General features: G+C 42.1%; 1 protein-coding gene across 6 annotated transcripts in view; it reads right to left on the reverse strand.

The window, feature by feature from the left end:
* The window catches only part of CRACR2A (calcium release activated channel regulator 2A), a 137,254-nt gene extending 130,881 nt beyond the window's left edge, over nucleotides 1-6,373 (reverse strand). For 4 of the 6 annotated variants that reach the window (XM_024568830.4, XM_045200214.3, XM_053920928.2 and 1 more), the window contains exon 1: nucleotides 1,792-6,373. The gene's annotated coding sequence lies outside the window, so the exon portion shown is untranslated. Of the gene's footprint in view, nucleotides 1-385; nucleotides 1,418-1,791 lie in introns of those variants that run through there. The other 2 variants (XM_024568747.4, XM_024568916.3) reach the window with 2 other exon arrangements.
* Nucleotides 6,374-19,038: the final 12,665 nt, after the last annotated feature.

Consider the following 19,038-nt stretch of genomic DNA (forward strand, 5'->3'; position numbering starts at 1 on the left):
ACAAAATTTGTAGAAATAATAATCTCCTCAGAAGGCTGTTGGGAGGATTAAATGAAATCGTGTGTGATAATGTCCTGCCATGGGCCCTGGCCCATTTCTTCCCCCAACACACATCCCTTTTAGCAACGTCTCTGGTCATGCCCCTCCCTCTCCATTCCCAACAGCCCTATTCAGCCCCACAAGGTCACCGCAATCTTCTCCTCCCCAGGTTCACCTCCCACAGCTGTCTTCCCTGTTAATGCACCCTAAATATTGCTCCAAATGCCAAGTTCTTCTGAACCCAGCCCCAATAACACCATTCCCTCTCCCATAAAAATCCCCCCAGGCCTGATAATGAAGTTCAAGTTCCCCAGGCTAATGCTCCAGGCCTTCCACCATTCCTCACCACAGTTCCCAAAATTCCAGCTGTCTGGGTCCCAACGAACATTCTCACCACATCGCCACTACATTTCTCCTTGTTCCTAGACACCCCCTCCATGACTCTGCTCAGCTGTCCCTCCCCCAGAAATGTCCAGAACCAGTCTCCTCCTCAAGGCACAGCCTAAGTGCCACCTCCAGAATGCCATCCTAATCACTCCTTCCAGAAGCGACCTCTCTCCTCTAAAGTCCCCTAGACTCATGGCATTCATCACTCTTACAGTAGGGTACTGAGAGGCGAAGGGACCGCAGGTCATCTGTGAAGCGTCCCAGTTATCATTCAAAAATATGCAGAGAGTAGCTCTTACAGGCCCACACTACCCAAAGAGGACATGGCGATTTTACCTAAAAAGGGACATGAACCCTAGCCACTCACTCTAAAACTCTGATTCTATAAGGAGTAAGCTGTCCTACTTCATATCCCTATGCCCATATCCTTGATAAGAAGATTCTCTATCATGGGGTGGCTTCTTCCAGAGACACAGAACTCACTACCTCATAAGTCAGGTTCTTCCTATGGAACTCTATCACCCCTGGGGACTTCCACCCATGGGCCCTTTCTGCCCTCCGGAGTATCACAAAGCTAATTCATTTGGGATTTCTGGTATCCTCCTCAGACCCAAACACAGGGCAGGCTCCCAACAAGTTCATCATAAGTGAGCAGACATATGGATTTAGAGGGCTTTCCTACATGCTCAGGTATATTCACCGCTTCCCCGTGCATTCATACACACACTCACACACCTGGGCCAGAGCTGGCAAGACCAGCTGAGTCATGCGCCAGACCACAGCACCAGTGGGGCCAGGGAGGAAGTGCGGCCCCGGCTGCAGCCCATTTCCTGAGCTTCTTCGTTTGCTCTGGGAGGCTCGCTCTCTCTTTCTGACTTTCTGACTCTGCCTCTCCCAGTTCTTTGTTTCTACACATGGCAACAGCTGTGCTGCCGTCCTGACCCACGTGGCAAGAGTTCCTAGAGCTGACCTGCAAGTGAGGAGGTTTGGTTTCTAGACCTGTGACCCTGGGCTAGTCACTTCACTCTGTAAAACGAAGAGGCTGGATGGGCCAAAAGATCTCTGAGGTCCCTTCCTAATCTCAGCCCTCCTCCAGCCCCCCCTCAGGGATTTCAGTGACAGGAATACCTAAGGGAAGGGGGGGGGGGGCAGGCCCGGCCTGGGAACAGGGGTCACGCCCCAGCTGTTCCCGTCCAGAGTGCACAGTCTCCAGCCGGCCCTCCCCGGAACCCCATGTGCTGCACACAGTTATGCTCACTTGGCTGCCTCGGGGAAGCAGGCAGGACGCGCTGTCCTCCCGGCCTGCGCGGCACCGGGCAGAGGGGTCTGGGAAGAAGCCCACCCCTTGACCGTCCTCCACCGTACCTCCGGAGTCAACGCCTTCCCTCCTAGCTGCCAACGCCACCGCCTGGCTCACCGCTGTCAGGTAGCCGTCTGTCCCGCGGACTGCTCAGCCTGACTCTCCCCACCCGGAACCACGCAGGCTGGACTAGCCTCCCGCGGCACAGAAGTGGAGGCGGCGCCCAGGAGCCCTTGCTGCTCGCCGCCACCCCCTGGGCGCCCTCCGGTATCTGCACGCGCTGCGCTGCGATGTCCGGGACGACTGGAGGAGACCGCAGGTGGCCGGGGAGCGGGGAGGGCGGGGCTGCGGCTGACTTAGCCAACCTAACTGGTCGGGCTGTCTGGGCCCCTCTGTTCCCAAGTATCCCTAAGCCCCTTTCCCTGCTTCCAGAATGTTAACATTGCCCAGCATTTCTTTAACGGAGGGGAGTCAGACGGGAACCTTGAGGGCACACTGGAGAGAGGTGTGGGTAGATATCTCAGAACCTGCAACATCCAGGTCCACTCCAGCTGTTAACTCTGGGGATTTTGTCCTTCTTACACTTTTCTGTCTCTTCTATATATTCTTCTGTTGGCATGAATGCTTGTATAATAAAAAGCATCCAATACATATGTTTAATAAAGCTTTAAATAAATCTTCAAAGGCCTTCCAAGGCGTTCAGGCTGGAGGATAACCCACAACCTGCTACACAAGGCCCTTCATGCCCATTCTCTGGCCACAAACTAACTTTCCCGCCTCGCCCCGTGTCCTCCAAACACACATGCACCCTGCTCTAGGAAGACAGAGCAGGCTGTTGCCAAATACCAGCTGCTGGGAGTTCTTGCTTTGCCTGGAATGCCCTTGCCCTTGCTTCTCTGCCTGTCAACACACTGCACCCATCCAGACCCCACTGAAATGTCCCCTTCTCAGTGAATCCTTCCCCAGACACTGGCCCCAATAGAAACGCATAGCTTCCTCTCGGTGAACCTGCATTCTCGTGCTGGTATATAGTATGTTAGACCCCCTTCTCTCCCTCTTGCTCTCCTCACCCCTCATCTCCTGGGGAAAGCCCCACGACTCCGAATCCGGAGTTGCTGGAGAAACCCAAATGCATTCATTGAAAGTGTGTTTATTGAGCAACCACAAGGTGATGAATAAAAAGCTAGGCAGAACCAGGTTCCTGGGCACTTAACATATGGAGTTGAACACTAGAAGAGCCTCATGCTTGGTTTAATGCCCTGCTGTTACCTCCTTGAAATTGTTAATAATTTTTGAACAAGGGGTCCAGTATTTTTATGTTGAACTAAATCCTGCAAGTCACACAGCTGGTTCTGCACCTAGGTCTTCCCTAGAAATCTCGGGTTTCTGGGGAGTCATCCGGGGAGTTGATGGTTGCGGTGACAGGCAGGGGAGCTGTGGAGTATAGGGCAGGAACATGGCCAGTATTCAGCTCACTTGGGCCACCTTCCCCAGCCTTGTTAGCCTACCCTGCCACCAGCATCTTGCTACAGTGCTCTGTGGTGGGACAGTGGCCTTGGTTAGGCACCAAAGCTTATAGTTCCAAATAGCTGCTGCAAGCCTGAAGGCCCGGCAGACAACTGCTGTGTCTTGGCAATACCAGGAAATGTGAGTTGTTGGAGCCCTAAGCCTTCCACACATTCCCCACCCACACTCCACCTTTCACCCAGACTCCCACAGGCCTTTGTTTCCCTCTGCCTTTCCAGACCAAGCCCACATCAGGAAAAGGGTAAATAAAGTCACCCACACTGAAAAGCAAGTGGCAGCTAAAACCTAATGGACTCTTTATCCAAAGGGCACTTGGGTTTTATTAGAGACGTTTTTTGTATTCTCCCGGCCTGCATGCCTGACATGTAATAGGCATCTAATTCATGATAGTTGAGTATGAAGGGTAAATGCCTATGATGACACCTGGAATAAGCAATTCAAAGTCCACTGTACCACGGAGAGGTGATTTTGTTGTGTTTCATTTTGTTTTCATTTTTTGCTTTGGAAAAATGCTGGAGCCTCAACACAATGGTTTGGGAGTGAATGGGAAGTAAGGGAATGGAGGACTAGGATGGACTGCTCTCAAGATTGGCTGGGGAGGGAAGGAGGTAGTGTGGGAGTTAAAGGAAGAAGAGAAGCACAGAGGAGCCTTGAAAATGTTTGTAGATTGAGACCAAGAACCTGGTGGACAGAGAAGGGAGGGGAGTGAGGAGGGTCAAATGTCCTGGTTCAAGAAGAAGCAAGAGGGCCCTGACCAGTGTGGCTCAGTAGGTTGGGTGTCATGCTGCAAAGCAAAAGGTTACCGGTTTGATTCCTGGCAGTCAGGTCATGTGCCTGGGTTGCAGGTTCAGTCCCTGAAACAGGAGGTGGAAGATAAAGATAGGTGAGGATGAAGAGCGAGGCATGGGAGGTAAATTCCTAGATTATGGAGTTCCTAGATTACGGGCCCTCTTTTCTGTTTGACACAGGAGAAGTAGCTAACAGCTAGAGTGTCGGGATAGACCAGTGAGGTGGGTGGCATCCAGTGGGGTGGACGGCATTTAGACACTTGTGCTGTGAGTTGCTGCCTCTCCTCTGAGGTGGGTGATGGGGGGACACCCAATAGGGGAGAGTAACAAGTGGGCTTAGAGGGTACAGATATCCTTGCAGGAGGTGTGCTTCCTGAGTCACCTTTTCGCTTGGTGGCACCTTTCCTCCTGGCATTTCTGACTGTGTTTTCTCGCTCACATGCTGCTCCCAACTATAATTGAAAGCCAGTTTCTCTTGCGTGATTCCCCCAGGGAACAGTAAAAACATTCACTGTTCCAGTACAGGAATTCCTCTGCTGTCCCTCTTCCTTTTTATGAGTGGCTCCAATTACAGAGTTTCCAACAGGTGGAGGCCAAAATAACAAACAGGCTTTTCAATATTGACTCTCCCGGGCTCCATCCAGCTGGCAGCATCTGCCCCACCTCCCAGAGCCTCACCAGCAAAGGCCAAATCAAACAGCTGCCCAGGGCTAAAGGGCTGGCCACTCTACTCTGGAGGGAGATCACCCTGTAGCCTCTCACCTGTTGTCCTTCTCCTCCTTGAATGTGTTGGGCTTGGGTGGGAAGGAGGCATTTTTTAAATGAGATCACAGAGGTCAATAACAAGCTCATAGTTGTTACTGAAAAATAAGACTAGAATGTAGGGAAAAAAGGCATCCTTGAGGATATTTATTTCATGAACTTCCTCTATAGGATACACAGACCTGAAGTCCTTCAGAGGCAGGACAAGGCAGAGCAATGACTTATTCTTGCTCCAGCAGCAATAAGGGACTTCGCCATTCAGATGGAATCACAGAGCTATGGAGCTGGAAGAGACTGAAAGTCATAGAGCCATGTATTACAGATGAGGTAACTATGGTCCAGGGTGGTAGGTGTAGTGAGGTGACTACTCTTGGCCTTAAATGCAGGATTTCATTCCGCCCCCACCTCCCTACAAGTGGCCTTGGAGAGACCGAGTACCAGATGCCACATTATAAGTGATACTGTTTTTTCTGAATCCCATGTTTACAGAGCAGAGAATGAAAAGGCCCCTCATAATCAAGGATGTCTCCTGAAGGACAGTAGAAGCTATATCATAACTTCTGCTAAAAAAAATTTGAAGACCCTACAATAAATATGTGTTGCCCCCAAAGTACAAGAAAATAGAGGTAAAGTTAGCTCCTCTGGGAATGATGAAATTAACATTTTGTATCTATTTTCCTACCAATAGAATGTTGGAGAAAGGAAAGTAATTTTGCTTTGTCAGGCATGCATACACATATACATAAGATCCAACCACAGGATCCTGGCTATCAGTGTAATAAATAAGGAGACAGGAAACACAGGAAAGAAAAACAGAGGGTGCGATAAGCCAAAGAAGGTGTCAGGCCTAGAGTCAGGGAACCCAACTAGTTCCTGAGAGTGGTGAGAACAAAGGGGAGCTGCTGCCTGTCACATTAAGGGAGGGCTCCATATTTTCCTATTATTCTACCTTCAAAAGTTTGTCAAGAAACATCACCATTTTTGAAAGTTGCTTTGTTTTGTTAAAGGAAAAATCTTTTGGTTTTTCTAAACTTGTATTTGTTCTCAACCAATAATACATTTTAGACATCAAAAATTATACTAGCTAAATTTGGAATTTGAGGAGGTAAAAGGTAAATGACCTATTTAAAAAAAATATACAGCTATCTCGACCCATTAGAAAACAAAAACAATCAAAGCAGCAAATGCATGACACTATTTTTAGGACAAAAATCCAGAGGCTATGAAATAGTTAATTAAATAGAAATAAAATACCAGATTTATAATAGAACTTTGCTGATTCAAGAAGGTGTAAGTCCTCCTAGGTCTGTGGCTTCCTCTGTAATGCCTCTTGCCTCCCATTGTCTGCTTTCCAAATTCCTCACCTTAGCTCAGGCTTCATCACCTCTCTCAGGACTACTACCTTGACCTCCTATTCTTAGTCTCTGCTCCACCCAGTGCACCCTCCACATGACTGCCCGATATGATATATGTAAAGCACTGCTCTAGACGTGTCCCCTCCCTGCACAGGAAAACCTGCTGTAAACACTCCTTCTGTGTTTTCTGAATAAAAGCTAAACAACCTCTTAACTATCTAAAAGAATTTGAATTATGGACCTTGCCCATAATAAGAGATTATCAGAGCTAACCTTTTTTGATCTACATATAGAGCAGGGAAAACTACTAATTACTGAACATAAGTTCTCCTTGCAATGACCTTCTGAAGCCCCAAGGTGCCTAACCTCATGCCTAGTTCAGAATATCATATATACTACACTTTTCCTTTCTGTCCTGGAACTTCTCAGGTATGCAGGGTCTCTGACTCTCTCAGGTATGTGGGGTTCCTCTGCACACAAAATTAAACTTGAGTTTCTCTTGTCAATCGATCTCATATCGATTTGAATATTTGGCTAGCCAGAAGAACCAGAGGAGGGAAAGGGGAAATCTTCTCCTTCCCCACTCTTACCTGTAAACTGTAGTTAAATGGACAGGACCTATCTGGTGAGGCTGTTATGAGAAGTAAATGAGATAATTCAGGCAAAAACAAACAAACAAACAAAAAAACCACTTTGTACAGTGCCTGGTATTAAGTCTAGGTCCACAATGTTAGGATGAGAGAGAAGAAGAGAGGAAGGGAGGAGAGGGAAAGGAGAAGACAGGAGAGAAGAGGGGAAGACGGGAAGTGAGGGGAGGTGGGTAGCGAAGGGAAGGGGAGGTTGTACCTTCCTTTTCTACTAGTGGCATAGGACCATTGCCTCATCTTAGATGGACACACATACATAACCTTCCTTGAAGACAAAATTTGATATAAAAATGACATCAAGACTATGAAAAGGATAAACTCAATTCATCTTTTTAGGTCCACTGTGTTGTTATTAGCTGAGTTCTGAATTCTATTAGAAACTTAGCATTATCAAGATGGAAGGAGCTTTGGAAATCACCCTGTCTAACCCCCATTGCTTTCCTGCTAAGGGAACTGCAAAGGGAAGAGCTAGTCAGTAGCAGAATCCAGACGAGAAAGTTTTCCTCCAGAGCTCTTACCCTCCTTGTATATCACCTCCCCAGGCTTGAGAAGGACACTATGAAAATCTGGTGCTCACAGAGTCTAATTCCCAGCATGAGCATGTTGAAAGGTTGATAAACCATTTTTTTCCCCAAAAGCAACTATAATGCTTGGTTGAAACCACCAAAAACAACCATTTCAGCACTCTATAAATTGACTGGAGGCATGCAACATGTTGAGAAGTGTTTATGAAAACTACTGAATTTTGAGTAAGGTTGGCACCAGCATGTGCTGTTCTTGCCTGCAGCTGTCCCTATCCCCTGCATTCTTTTCTTTTCTAGTTCAATCAGGGTAGGTTGTAAAAACCAGCAGCTTTTTGTCACTGGTAGAGTGGTCTGACTTATTTTGGAGTAGCATCAGTTTAAATGGTGATCTCAGAAGCAAGTGGACAGAGAGGGCCTGCAGCTCTGTTAGCCTGAAATGGCAGAGCAAACAATGGACTGGGGAATACCTGGGAATTTAACAGGGAATTGAAGGAGGTGAAGCAGCCATAGGAAGATGGATACACTCACACATTTCATGGGTTGACCAAGGTTGTGGGCATGTGCTGCAGAGATGGGAGGAGCCTCAGCCACCCACACATCCCTGGCCAGTGGAGCCTACCTACACTTACAGAGAGGTGCAAGGGCTTGTTGGAAATTAGAAGCCTGGATACATGTAAAAACAAAAGCTTTCCATCTGAATGTGCTCCCCGTCTCACTGATAAATCTATCAGCAGAGTGTGGAGCCCTTATTGGCTCAAGGTATTTGAACACAACCTCTGGCCAGTCTTCAGCTGAAAACTAATCCAGGCAGACACAGGGGTGACTCTAGGAAGTTAGGCTTAAGAACAAAAGGTAAGAAAAACAACAACAAAGACATTTTGTGGATGCACATTTCAGGGGAAGTAGACGTATGGGTGTAGTCTAGGCAAATTATTAAACACAAAAAACAACAACAATACTCAGGGGAAAATTAGGATACATAGTTACTAAAATGCACTATGTAAAATATCAAGTTTTCAAAAAAGAAATAAGATAGACAAAGCAACAGGTAGTATGGCTACATTCAGAAAAAAAAAAAATTACACTTCCGCCAAGACAGAGGCGTAGGTAGTTACACTTTGCCTCCTCACACAACCAAAAGAAGGACAACCACAAATCCAAAAACAAAATACAACCAGGACTGCCAGAAAATCGAACTGTATGGAAGTCCGACAACCAAGGAGTTAAAGAAGGAACATTGTTTCAGACTTGTAGCAGGGGCGGAGATGGGCAGCTGGGGCCAGAAAGGACATGTGGAAAGTGGTGGCTGGAAGACCAGGCAGTCCCACATTTGCATAAGGATTAACTGGGAGGGACAACTGGGGATGGAGACAGACTATGCAACCCAGGGTTCCAGTGAAGGAAAAGAAAGCCTCAAAACCTCTGTAAAAACCCATGGGGGTTGCAGTGGCAGAAGTAACTCCCAGCCTCACAGAAGTGTTCCTTGGAGAGACCCACAGGGTCCTAGAATGTACACAAACACACCCACCCAGGAATCAGCACTAGCAGGGCCCAATTTGCTTGTGGGTAGTGAGGCAAGTGATTGAAAGCTGACCAAGGGCCAAGCAAGTGACTTTGTTCCCTCTTGGACCCCTCCCCCACACACAGTGCCACAAAGCAGAGACGAGCATTGCCACACCCTGGTGAATACCTAAGGCTTACAATGTCACTTGCAATGTAACAGGCCCACCAAGACAAAGAAATATGGCCCAAATGAAAGAACATCAAAACTCCAAAAACAGAACTAAGTGAAGAAGAGATAGCCAACCTATCAGATACAGAGTTCAAAACATTGGTAATCCAATGCTCACAGAATTGGTTGAGTATGGTCATAAAATAGAGGAAGAAGTGAAGGCTATGAAAAGTGAAATAAAGGAAAATGTATAGGGAACCAAGAGTGAAGGGAAGGAAACTGGGACTCAAATCAACAATTTGGAGCAGAAGGAAGAAATAAACATTCAACCAAAAGAGAATGAAGAAACAAGAATTCAAAAAAAAGGATGAGAGGCTTAGGAACCTCCAGGACAACTTTAAACATTCCAACATCAGAATCATAGGGGTGCCAGAGGGAGAAGAAGAAGAGCAAGAAACTGAAAACTTACTTGAAAAAATAATGCAGGAGAACTTCCCTAATCTGGCAAAGGAAATAGACTTCCAGGAAGTCCAGGAAGCTCAGAGAGTCCCAAAGAAATTGAACCCAAGGAAGCACACACAAGGCACATCATAATTACATTACCCAAGATTAACGATAAGGAGACAATCTTAAAAGCAGAAAGAAAAAAGGAGAGAGTTACCTACAAAGGAGTTCCCATAAGACTATCAGCTGGTTTCTCAATAGAAACCTTCCAGGCAAGAAGGGGCTGGAAAGAAGTATTCGAAGTCATGAAGAGCAAGGACCTACAACCAAGATGACTCTATCCAGCAAAGTTATCATTTAGAATGGAAGGGCAGATAAATTGTTTCTCAGGTAAGGTCAAGTTAAAGGAGTTCGTCATCACTAAGCCCTTATTATATAAAATGTTAAAGGAACTTACTAAGAAAAGATGATCAAATCTATGAACAGTAAAATGACAACAAACTCACAACTATCAACAACTAACCCTAAAAAAACCCAAAAAACAAACTAAGCCAACAACTAGAACAGGAACAGAATCACAGAAATGGAGATCACATGTAGGGCTATCAGCAGGAAAGGGAAGGAGGGAGAATGGGGGAACAAGGTCCAGAGAATAAGAAGCATAATTGGTAGGTACAAAATGGACAGGGGGGAGTTAAGAATAGTATAGGAACTAGAGAAGCCAGAGAACTTACATGTACAATCCATGGATATGAACTAAGGTGGGGGCATACTGGAGGAAGGGGGGTGCAGGGTGGAGGGGGACAAAGGGAAAAATAAAATGGTACAACTGTAATAGCATAATCAATAAAATATACTTTAAATAATGAAACAAAGAAGGGGAGAGGAAAAGAAGTTATACTGAAACCAAATTTCTAGAATTAACTCAGTATTATACTCAAATTGTGGTAAGTTCAGATGCCTATTGTGATACCTAGGCAACAACCACTAAGACAACAAAATCAACAGAGGAATTAAAATGACACATTAAAAATTTTTATTTAACACTGACAAGAAAGGAATGGAGTAGAGGAATAAAAAGAGAAAAATAGGAAGCATAGCAAAATTGCAGATGTAAATAAAACCATATCAGTAACTATACTAAATATAAATAGACTACTCTGATACCGTGATTTGTAATAAGTTTTCATTTGTCCTTTGTCTGGCGTTCCTGACTCAGAGTTTGCAAAACCCTTGTAATATCCTAAGTGATCAGAGCAATGGAAGCATCTTTTAAAATAATATTTGGTCTCTTGTCCTCAATTCCTGAAATTGCTTTAGAGACAAAAAAGTGAAGTGGGTATCTTGTTATTCATAACAAACTCCTTTCCACCACAGATGGGTTTTTGTAAATGAGGGGATTTTGGAAATTTCCTAAAGATGGGGGAGCTGGTGCCTAGGGGAACCAATGGTAATTAGGAGTTTAGAACTTTCAGTCCCACCCCCTCCGACGAGGTGGGTGGGGCCTGGAGATTGAATCAATCATCCATGGCCAGTGTATTCATTAATCATGCCTGTGTGATGAAGCCTCCGAAAACAAACAAACAACCCCCCCCCCCAAAAAAAAAGACCTGAAAGGAGAGGGGAAATCACACACAGCAAAATTCCAGGTTGGGGAACAAGAACACTTCCATGTGCAACCATGCCAGGCCCCACCCCCACAAGGACAGAAGTTCCTTTGTTGTAGACCTCGCCCTATACGTCTGTTGATTTGTACCCTTTAATAATCTTTGTAATACACAGGTCAGGTAGTGAGTAAACTTGTTCCCTGAGTTCTATGAGCTCTTCTAGCAAATTAATTGAGCCCAAGGAGGGGATTGTGGTAACCTCTGATTTACATGTCAGTCGGAAGCACAGGTGACAATCTAGACTTGTGATTGGCATCTGAAGTGAGGGCAGTCTTGCAGGCTGGAGCACTTACCCTGTGCAATCTGATGCTATCTCTGGGTATACTGTCAGGATTGAGTTGAATTATAGGCCACCCAGCTGGTGTTGGAGAATTGCTTGGTGATATGGGTAAAAAGTCCTGCACATCAGAATTGGGTGCAGAATTATAACTAAACATTCCACTTTGTGGATGTAAGAAATGTCCAAACCTGTAGAGAACTTTTATGTTTATTTGAGCCAAACTGGTGAAAATTGCTGGAAAGCAAAATCTCAACAAATTAAAAAATGCTCAGGAAAATGGCAGTTTTTCCACTGATTTTATACATCAGAATCAAAGGGGAAGACATAAGAGGGTTGCATGAAATTCGTTGGTGACAGGTTAATGAGGCAGGAAAAAGCAAAGAAGGGAAATCTCTGCGATTGGATAAAAAGGAAAATGGATAGACATATACTTCTTTTACATTGGTGAGTATAAGATAGTTAACAATTCACATTTACAGCACATAGAGATGGTACATGGGAGAACAGGACAACAATGAGGGATTTGGTGGTCTTGTGTTCTAGTGGGAGATTGTCCGCTGAGGGGTCTGGAGAAAGAGATTACTTTGACATTCTAAAGGTATGTTATCATGAATATAAAACACACACACACACACACACACACAAACAACAACAGACAAGCTCAGTTAAGGTAAAGATGGACCTTTGTCAAGGAAGATACTAGCCTAGGATGTGACTACCCGCCATGATTCACCTTTTGTTAGGAAGTTTTAATTTCAGACCATCCTATGTGGTTACTTTCGGTCTCTGAGTTTGTAATGCCACACACAGGCCTCCCCTGAGCTTGACAGGATTAACATGTGGCAGTTTTTTTGTCCACAACTTGAGTGACACAGATTGTCATACTGAATAAAAAAGAGCATAACCAAACTATATGCTATCAACAAGAAAAGCAGTTTAGATTTAGAGAAACGAAGAGATTAAAAGTAAAAGAAAGGAGGAATCCCAGTTTCTGCTATGACATGTAAAGAGCTTAAAATTCATCACATCCATTGTCCTTATATGATAAAAGCAGAACAAATGGAAAATAAGTGACTTTTCTTAGACCCATCGGAAAATTGATGTCCCAGGGCAAAGCACCACATTAAAATCTGGTGAGATAGGTGGACATAGAGAAATCTCATCCTCAATCAGTTTACCTAGAGAAAAAGAAGGCCCTTGCAGCCACAAAATGGTAGGGGCACTTAAATGATAATTTCGATGAATTGCTAGAGGCTGGATGTGGATTTGCTTGAGAGCAAGAAACTCCTGGAGGTGCAATTTCATGGGCTTTACGTTCAGGGAACCCTACCAGATTCTCAAGGTGAGGATCCAACAAAAACTCCCTCATGTTTCAGGCAGAGGCGAGGGGGAAAGTAACCATTTGTATATATGGTCAGACTGTCCTCTGTAACAAGAGCCTCGTTGACTTGGGGGGAAGGGTAGTTAGCCAACTCCAGCTCCCTATTGCCTTCCTGTCTCACCTAAAGGAAGAAAAAAGAGGCAAAGAACATAACTTCTGAGGGTCACAGCCCAGAGAATCAGACACACTAAAAGACTGAGATTTAATCATAAGATTATAGAATGCTTCCCTGTCCCAACGCCTCTCCACCACCTCAACAGGGCTCCAGTAGAATAACAGCAGATTACAAGCAAAAGAGCTGAAAAACACAAGGTCATCAGAGGTAACTGAAGCCTCTGGCTCTAAGCTACAATAAATTTAAACACAGCCAAACTCCTAGCCAGATGAACATAAAACCTCACACTAAAGGCCTATTTGCCTTAGTTCTTATTACCTAATATATTATACTTGCTTTCAACAAGAAGTACAAGGCATGCCAAAAGGCAAGAAGAAAACAGTCTGCAGAGACAAGGCAAGCATCAGAATCAGACTCAGATATGACACAGATTTTGAAATTCCAAAAGAGGGAATTAAAAATAACTATGATTAATATGTTAAGGGCTCTATGAAAAAGTAGACAACATGCAAAAACAGAAAGATAATGTGAGCAGAGAGATAAAAATTCTAAGAAAAAATCAAATATACTGCAGCATAAATGAAGAATGCCTTTAATGGGTTCATCAGTAGACTGGAACAACACAGCTGAGGAAAAAATTGGCAAGGATGAGGACATATCAATAGAAACTTCCTAAACTAAAATATAAAGAGAAAGAAAAAAAGAAAGAAAGAAAAAGACAGAACAAAATACCCAAGCATTTGTGGGACAGTTACAAAAAGTATAATATGTGTGGAAGACAGAGGGAAAGAAGCAGATGAAATCTGAGAAGAATGGCTAGGAAATTTTCAAAATTAATGACAGACACCAAACTACAGGGAGGTCAGAGTACACCAAGCATAAATACCCAAAAATCTTTACTTAGGCATATGATGTTTAAACTTCAGAAAACCAAGGCAAAGGAAGTATTGAAAAAGTTAGGGCTGTGTGAGGGAGGGACACCTTCCACACAGAGCAACAAGGATAAAAATTACCTTGAACTTCTCATCAGAAACCATGCAAGAAATAGAGGGAAGTGAAATATTTTAAATGTTGAAAGAAAAAACCTACCAACCTAGAATTCTGTACGCAGCAAAATATTCCTTCAAAAGTGAAGGATACTTTCTTTTAGATGAAAACTATGGAAATTTATCACCAATAGGCCTGCCCTCCAAGAAATGTTTTAAAAGAAACTCTCCAGAGAGATTAAAAAATGACATAGGTCAGAAACTTGGATCTATATAATCAAAGAAAGAACATCAGAGAAGGAATAAGTGAAGTAGAGTAAAATCTTTTGCTTTTCTTATTCTTAATTGATTTAATAGATAACTATTTTTTCAAAGTAATAATAGTAATGATTTATTAGGTGATTATTACATATAGGTAAGTGAATAACAGCAATATTATAAGGAACAGGAGGGAGGAATTGAGAATTACAAATATAGATGTATTTGAAAGTAGACTTATGTTAGTTGTAAACTCTACAATAACCACTAAAATATTTTTAAAAGAAGTGGGATTGATGTTAAGAGAGGAGGGAAATGGCATCATATAAAGTGCTCAATAAAAACCACAAAAGGCAGGAAAAGAGAAAAGATTTTAAAAATAAAGCAAGTGCAAAAATAAAAGACTATGAATATGGTATATAATAATTGAACTATACTAAAAAAACACTTAAAACGTTAATGGTAAATACAGAAATTAGAAGACAGAGATTGTCACTATGAATAAACACACAAGCCCAAACTATACCAAGGTCTGGCCAGAGAAAGTCCAATCATTGTTAATATAATGAAAATGGTTTGCTTGACATTGATGTAACCTGGCAGCCAAGAAGAGCGGACTGGAATGTGCATGACTGAACTATCATGACTTCACTGCACTAGTCAGTGGGAGCAATAGATGCCGCTGACTGTATGTCAAGATGATGGAGTGAGAAGAACAACGAATCTGCATTCAATTTTGCATTAAGTTTGAACATTCCTCCATGGATACTACTGTATTTTGCCATGTATAATGCTCACTTTTTTTGCCCAAATTTTTGAGGGAAAAATAAGGATGCACATTATACATGGGTAGTACTAATTCTGTATCTATATAAATGTTAATTATTTTATTTATGCTTATGTGTTAAAAGTGTAACTCTAGAAAGCAATCATGATATCCATATGTTCCAAAGTAAATGCTAAAATTCATTTATAATACAAAAAACAAGTATCTAAATATAAATAAATAAATAATTGACTTTAAAAATTAAAACAAAAGATTTTTTCCTGAAAGTTTGTGCCAAAAATGTGGGTACACAGTATACACAGCAAAATATGGTATTTGCATGATTCAGAAGGCATCAGCTCTGGGCAACTGGTGATTGGCAGCTTCCTCACAGCAATACACCCGCTCATGCATCATGTCTGGTGCAGAGTTTTTTGGTGAAACATCAAATCACCCAGGTGACTCAGCCCCCCTACAGCCCAGATTTGGTGCCCTGTGTCTTCTGGCTTTTCACAAAATGAAAATCACCTTCAAAAGGGAAGAGATTTCAGACCATTGATGAGATCCAGGAAAATATGATGGGGCAGCTGATGGCAACTGAGAGAGCTGTGTGAGGTTCCAAGTGCCTACTTTGAAGGGGACTGAGGTGTCTTTTCCTATGTACAATGTTTCTTGTATCTTGTATCCTCTTCAATAGATGTCTCTATTTTTCATAGTGCATGGCTGGATACTTTCTGGACAGACCTCATACGTTGTCTGTAAGAAACCCACGTTAAATGTAATGACACCATGTTTTCATTAGATTAAAAGGGTAGAGAAAGAGATACCATGCTAACACTAATCAAACAAAGCTGTAGTTGTATTAATTTCAGAAGAAGCAGACTGTAGAACAAGATAAGTTGTCAGGGATAAAGAATGGCATAACATAATGATAAAAGGCTCAATTCTCCAAGAAGACACAGGCCTTAACCTGCATGAACCTACCACCAGACTGCCAAATATGTGAGGCAAAAACTTAGAGAACTGTAAGGAGAAATAGACAAATCCACTTTTACAGTTAGAGACTTTACACTCCTCTTTCAGTAATTGATGGATTCAGGAGGAAGAAGATCAATAAGGATATAGTTGAATGGAATAGCACAATTAATCAAATTGGAATTTTATAATACTTCAACAAAATTACAATACACATTCTCAAACTTATACGGAATGTTTAGCAAGATATACCACACTCTGGACCATTAAACAAACCTTAACAAATTTAGAAGAATAGAAGTGATACAAAGTATGTTCTCACCACAGCGAAATTAAACCAATAACAGCCAGATAACTGGAAAATCCAAAAATATTTACAGATTAAACATCACATTTCTAAATAACACATGGATGAAAGAAGTCTGAAGAGAAATTTTTAAATATTTTGAACTAAATGAAAATTAAATGCAATTTATCAAAATTTGTGCGATGCAGAGAAAGCAGTGCTTAGAGAGAAATTATAGGATTGAATGAATATATTAGAAAAGAAGGAAGACCTAAAATCAATAATCTAAGATTTCACCTTAGGTACCTAGAAGAGGAAAAACAAAATTTTAAATTTCAAGTGAGATCTTAATAAATGAAGACAAAAATCTTCATGGATTGGAAGTTCAATGTTCTTAAGATGTCAAATCTCCGTAAATTGATTTATAGGATCAACTTATTAAAATCCCATCAGCGTTTTTGGTAGAAATAATGAGTTGATACTAAAATTTATATGGAAACACAAAAAAACTAGTGTAGCCAAGACAATTTTGTAAAAGAAGAAAAAAGTTGGGTTTACACTGCACGAGTGCAAAACTTATTGAAAAACTTTAGTAATCAAGGCAATGTGGTATTGGCATCAAGATGGGCGTGTGTATTACTGGAATGCAGTTGAGAGTCCAGAAACAAAACCTTGTATTTATGGTTAATTGATTTTCCACCACAGTAACATGACAATTCAATGGAGATATGATCATCTTTGCAACAATAGGGGATGACTATATTCAATAAAATAAACTTAGATCCTTCTCTCACATCATACACAAAAATGAACTCACAATGGATCACAGCTCTAACTAAGAGCGAAAACTACAAAACTTTTAGAAGAAAAATCTTTGAGAAACCTTGTGAAATCTTTATGGCTTCAAAACAGGAGCCATAAAAAATGGATAAATTATAATTTCTTAAAATTAAAAACCTTTGTGCTTCAAGAAACAACCTTAACAAAATAAAAAGACCAGCGATAGGCTGGGATAAAGTATTTGCAAAACATGTATCTGATTAAGGGCTTGTATTTAGAATACAAAAGAACTCTTACAACTCAATAATAAGTAGACAACATGCTTAAAAAATGGATAAAAGACTGAAATAAACATTTCACCAAGGAAGCCTTATGAATAGCTAATAAACATATGAAAAGGTGCTCAACATCTTTAGTCATTAGGAAATTCAAATCAAAATCATAATGTGATACCACTACATACTCACTTGAGTTCTATATGCAGAAGAACAGTATTGAAGAGGGTATGGAAAAACAGAACCCTCACAAATTCATGGCAGGAAGAAAACTGGCACATCTACTTTGGAAAACTGCTTTTTTTTCTTTAAATTAAAATAAACTTCCCCCAAGCCCAGCAATTTTACTCAAAGGAATCTATCCAAGAAAAATGAAGACATGTTCACAAAAGACTTGTAAGTGAATATGCATCGCAGCATTATTTACAATAGTCCCAAATTGGGAGTAATCCAGATGTCTCTGAGCTGGTGAATGGGTAAACCCAGTATGGTATATCCATACAATGGAATACTATTCAGTAATAGGAAGGAACAAAATACCAGTACATGTTATAACATGGATGAACCTAAAAAAAATGCTTGAAGTAACCAGATGCAAAAACTATATATATCATATAATTTCATTTATATTGAATGTTTAGAAAAGGGAAATTATAGAGATGGAAAGCAGATCAGTGATTACCTGTGGGGTGGGGAGTGGGAGGGAGTGGGTACTGACTGTAAGTAAACTTAATAGAATTTTCAGGATGATAGCAATGTTCTAAATCTGAATGGTTGTGATGAGTGCACACTCTATAAATTTATTTAAAATAATTAAATTGTACAATTGCAATGGGTTAATTTTTAAAAGTTGTGTAAATTATACCTCAATAAGTCTGTAAAAGAAAACCTGATGCTTAGTATTGATTCAGCAAGGGAGAGGTGACCTCTGGAAGATCAAAGGCCAGAGCGACAAGCTGCTCATTTGTGTAGACAGTGAGAGCCTGCTATGACAGATTCTCTCCCCCTCCTCCTGACCTACCCTGACTGACTGCAGCAGCCTTAGCCAAAGCCAATCTTGTTCAGCTAGCTGTCCATTGTCCCTGTGGACACCAGATTTCACTGCCAGGGTCTCTGGGACAGTGTGCCAGGCTTCCAGCCAGTTGCTCAGTTCTGTTCAGCATCGTGATATGGAGTTACCACCAAAACCAGTCACAGTCCGTCCACGTGTGTTACAAATCTAACATATTCTGGATGACACTCTCTACCCTACGAAGAATACTTACCAAGCCTCTAAAACATACTTGATATTTGTCCCCCAGGAATGAGTGTGGGTGTGTGTATGTGTGTCTTCCAGAAAACCTATGTGGAAGTTGAGGAGGGTGAAGATGTAACAATTTAGAGACTGAGCTGATGAGTTTTACTTGACACACATATGTAGGAACGGAAGGTTGACATCATCACTTCCTCTGCCAACTTTTTTTTTTAAGGAAAGAATTTCTTTGGGGCTGCAGCTGGCTGCTTCAAAGAGACATCAGACCAGTACATTTCCTGCTGTTGCCTTTCTTTAAGTCTGGACCCTCAGGCACCAGCTGAGTGATTCAGGGCTCCAAAATTCCGTTAACTACTCATTTCATGTTTCCTTAACTATCATTTCTTGATTCTCATTCATTTCACAACAGATGTTTGTTAAGCTCCAGTTAAGTGTAAAAGCCTGTCTTACCGCTCTGGGGGATGTGGCGATAACAATGAATGACCCTGTCCCGGTGAGTTTACAATGTAATTAGAGCAGGAGGTAGATAAGGTGTGTACACAGATAATTGAAATGTTGGGTAACTGGTGACA

This window comes from Desmodus rotundus, chromosome 3 (assembly GCF_022682495.2).
Source record: "Desmodus rotundus isolate HL8 chromosome 3, HLdesRot8A.1, whole genome shotgun sequence".
Lineage (NCBI taxonomy): Eukaryota > Metazoa > Chordata > Mammalia > Chiroptera > Phyllostomidae > Desmodus > Desmodus rotundus.